Source organism: Lactuca saligna, chromosome 3 (genome assembly GCF_052625555.1).
Source record: "Lactuca saligna cultivar CGN05327 chromosome 3, ASM5262555v1, whole genome shotgun sequence".
In the NCBI taxonomy this organism is placed as follows: domain Eukaryota; kingdom Viridiplantae; phylum Streptophyta; class Magnoliopsida; order Asterales; family Asteraceae; genus Lactuca; species Lactuca saligna.
The window spans coordinates 83300355-83305326 of NC_136419.1; positions in this window are offsets into that span (position 1 = coordinate 83300355).

A 4972-nucleotide genomic window follows, 5' to 3' on the forward strand; every position below is an offset into this window, starting at 1 on the left:
TTTGGTAATAAAATCCATGAACAGCTCTTCCCACTTCCATAAAGGAACACTAAGACTTTCTGGGGTTCCATAAGGCTTTTGGTGCTCTGTTTTGACTTGTAAGCATACTAAGCATTCCTGTACATATCTTCCAATGTCTCTCTTTAATCCAGGCCACCAATAATGAGCTATTACATCATAGTACATTTTACTTGTACCAGGTTGTATTGACAGATTAGACATATGAGCATCATCTAAAATCTTCTGTCTTAATCCACCAATCTTTGGAATCCATAGCCGATTCTTAAATACTTTTAATCCTCGTGGATCATCAAGTAAAACATCAACATAGTGTACCATTCCTTCCTTCTTCGCATTTTCTGGCTTTAAGGCCTCAATTTGCCACTTCTCTAGTTCATCAAGAATAGTGAACTTCACCGTAGTGTGAGTAATAGTATAACACATACTATTACGATAAACTTTCCTGCTAAGTGCATTTGCAACCACATTAGCCTTTCCAGGATGGTACAAGATTTCGCAATCATACTCCTTGATCAGCTCCATGGCTCGTTGTTGTCTCATATTCAGAGTTTGTTGACTGAATATATACTTGAGACTCTTATGGTCGGTAAACAGTTGGCATTTCGTACCAAAAAGGTAATGTCTCCAAAGTTTTAGGGCAAATACTACTGCAGCGAGTTCAAGATCATGGGTGGGATAATTCATTTCATAATCTTTCAGTTGTCTTGAGGCGTAGGCTATCAATTTACCATGTTGCATCAACACACAACCGAGTCCCAATCTTGAAGCATCACTATACACAGAGAAATCGTCATCAGCTTCTGGGATTGATAAGATGGGAGCATGAGTCAAAAGATCTTTTAGAGTTGACAAAGCTTTTTCTTGAGCTTCACCCCATTCGAACTTCACTTCCTTCCGTGTAAGACTGGTGAGAGGTACGGCTATACGAGAAAATTCTTTAATGAATCTCCGGTAATATCCCGTGAGACCTAAGAAACTTCGAATTTCAGAAGCATTACGGGGCACTTCCCAATTTTCAATGGCTTCGATTTTGATAGGATCTACAGATACACCGTCACTAGAAATAATATGGCCGAGAAATTGAACTTGACGAAGCCAAAATTCAGATTTCGAGAATTTAGCATAAAGTTTCTCCTTTCGAAGAAGTTTTAAGATTTCACGAATATGAATGGCATGATCGGCTTCAAACTTGGAATAGATTAGAATATCATCAATGAATACGATGACAGACTTATCGAGCATTGGGCGGCATACTCGATTCATCATATCCATGAATACGGCAGGAGCATTTGTCAAACCGAATGGCATGACAAGGAATTCGAAATGCCCATAACGAGTACGGAAAGCAGTCTTCGGTACATCTTGCTCTTGTACTTTCAACTGATGATATCCAGATCTCAAATCAATCTTTGAGAAATAGCTAACACCCTGAAGTTGATCGAACAAATCGTCGATGCGAGGTAGCAGGTACTTGTTCTTGATAGTCACCTCATTTGGCTCACCGTAATCAAGGCACATTCGCATCGATCCGTCCTTCTTCTTGATAAATAATATTGGAGCACCCTAGGGAGAGGTACTTGATCGAATAAAGCCTTTGTCAAGTAATTCCTGCAGTTGGATCATCATTTCTTTCATCTCGGCTAGCGCAAGACGATAAGGAATCTTTGCAATCGGAGCAGCACCGGGCACAAGGTCAATTCGGAATTCTACTTGTCTGTCCGGAGGAAGTCCAGACAGATCATCGAGGAAAACATCAGGATATTCGTTAACAATGGGAATATCATTTACAGTTTTATTCTCCTTTCTTGAGATGTCAACTGTATAGGCCAGATAGATAGGACAACCTTTCGATATGAATTTACGAGCTTTGAGGAAAGAGATTATTTTTAAGATCCTTTGTTCACCATAGACATGAATAGGATCTTCCCCTTCAATAGGAATGCGTACCATCTTTTCATAACACAAGAGTTCTACATGGTTCTTTAACAACCAATTCATGCCGAGAATAATATCGAAATTGGGCAAGGAGATAGGGATTAGGTTAGCAAGAAAATTACAGCCTTAAATTTCTATGACACAATCCCTATAGATTTTATCAGCATGTAATAATATACTTCCTGCAGTATCTATGTGAAATGGTTGCGCGAGTTCATAGCAAACAGTTTGAAAAGAATGCGCAAATTCATAAGATACGAAAGAATCCGAGGCACCAGAATCAAATAAGATATGAGCAAGTCTAGAGTTGACAAGAAATGTACCCGTCACGACATTCGGGTCCTCACGTGCTTCCTCTGCGGTAATCTAGAATGCACGACCCTTAGCTTTCGACACCTCCTTCTTTTTAGTCAGAGTACTCTTTGGTTGTTGGACAGGGACTTGACTTCTCACCGGTTGTTGAACAGAAGCTTAACTTCCCGTCACTTGGCTGGTAAGAGTAGGGAAATAACGCTTCTTGTTGCCAGTAATACCACATGCATAGCAAGTCACATCCTTCCTTAGGCAAGCGGGATTTATATGACCCGTTTCTCCACACCCATATCAGATAATGGATTCCTTGTATATTTTGCATTGACCTGGATGATTCCTTCCACAAACGCGACATGAAGGTGATTGAATAGAAAAAGATTGTGACCTACCGCGGCCACGAAAAGCACTCTGAGATTGTGCTTGTTTGCTAGGATCAGTTTGAATAGATTGAGTTGGTGGAATAGTGGAAGCAGGAGTAGTTCTTTCGGTACGTGGATGCTTTGGAATAGTAAGAGTGGCACCACGTATTTCTAAGTCATGCTCACGCCTTCGAGCATACTCAACAACTTTATCGAATGATAGAACATCTCGATTGACAACGAAATCATGGATTTCGTGTCATAGTCCCTCCATGAATAACTGAATTTTCTCGTCTTCAATTGGAATATACTTCGTAGCAAACCTTGCTCTTTGATTAAATTGAGTTTCATACTCATTCACAGTCATTCCTTCTTGTTTAAGCTCGAGGAATTCCTTCTCCAATCTTCTCCTCGTATCTGGAGGACAATACTTCTCTAGCACACGAGTCTTGAACAACACCCAGGATAACATCTCCTGGTCACATCCATCGAGAGCTTCATATGTTGCTTCCCACCAGACTAAGGCTTCTTCAATGAGCATTGCAGAAGCATAGATAGCCTTGTCTTAATCATCCACATGAGAAACACGAAATACTTTCTCGGTGTTCTGAATCCAAGTTAGAACAATTATAGGATTAAGGACACCAGAAAACTCCGTAGCACCACTACTCTTGAAATCTTTGAACGATGGACGCTTCACCTTTCTGCTTGAAAATTCTCCAGTGACTTTCTCTTTTCCTTTATCATCATTCTTTTTGTGTTCTTCGAGAGTCTGTCGAATAACACTGGTAAGTTTACCTAAGAGTCGCTCCTCACGAGGAGATACTAGAGTATTCACTTCCTCGCGTTGAGGATCTCCACCAACCTCAGGGGTATGGCTACTTACTTGTTCAGCCATCGATCTGAAATACGGAGTAAGATAGTATTTTAGAATATTAAGGTTTACTATTACCTAATACTTTTACTTATATATTTCCTATGGTTTGTATCCCTATACTTACAATGATTAAGTTCATATATTGAACTTCCTATAGTTTAAGTCTAAATACTAATCCGTGGAATTTAGTTTGCTTAAACTACTACTCTGATACCATGATGGTTGAAAGACCCCAACTTTCGTATTTTTGAAAGACCCAAACTTTCATACTTCACAATATCATTACTCCAAAACATGCTATTTGCATATTCATAAAAGCAATATTTTACATTGATAAAGGGAATTACAAACTATTGGATACAAATCGTCTATTACAAAGTGTTATATATATTATATAACTACCCAGGATATTGTAATTTATACAAACATGAACTGTAGTACAAAAGTACTACAACAAAGTATTCTAAATCTTTCAATAGTATGTGAACATACTAGTTACTTATCACCTGCAATTGTTAAACATTGATAGGGTAAGCGGTGACGCTTAGTGAGTTCAATAATAGATAAAATATAACGTTATGCCATATATATACTTCAATGTGGCAAAGGTAAAGAAGAGTAACAAGACATATGTTAGATCATGTGACAAGCGTTCATATCAATCGAAGACTTTATTCAAAGATATACTTTTCAATTCTTGATATACATCAATAAAGCTTTGGCCCAAATGGCATAGAAGACATGCAATTTCTGATTAACATCTTGTTAGATTTCAAGCTTATAGTCCTGTCTAACCATCTGCTAATGCCATAGAATAGAATTCATTCTCTTACGGAGACATGCTCTACATGGCCAGAGGCTACGTACAAGTACCAATGTGAATCTAAATCCTTTCACTGATCACATGGTCAAAGGTATTACAATTGCTATAAACATAGCGAATAACACAGGAAAATAACTCAGAATAATAACACTGAAAAGAACATAGCACATATAACACATAACATACAATTGTTCCTATATATTGAACTCACCTTAAGTTAATCGGGGGTTAAAATAGTAATTTTGGCAGCACTTTGGCTTTAAATATGACTTTCTATGTTGAAAACCGGGGGCTTAATTGAAAACCGGGCTCTACGAAGGTAGGGCTTCAAAACCGAAAAGATAAAATTTTTGGGCTTCTCGGGGGTCTCGGGACGTTTTCGGGTGCTAAAATTGATACCGGGGCTTCGGGAAAAGTCAAAATAGTGAAAATATGGATTTGGGGTGAAAAATGGAAAATTCTCAAAATTACCCGAGGAGGCTCGCATGCCTCCCTTTTATAGGCGAGGGCTCGGATCCGGAGCTAGAAAAATTGAGCATGTGGCTCGCATGCGAGGAGGGGAAGGCAGGTAGCGGTGCAAGGCTCGGACACGTGTTTGGTACGGATGCGAGGCTGGTAGGCGAGACGTGTCTCGCGTCGGACTAG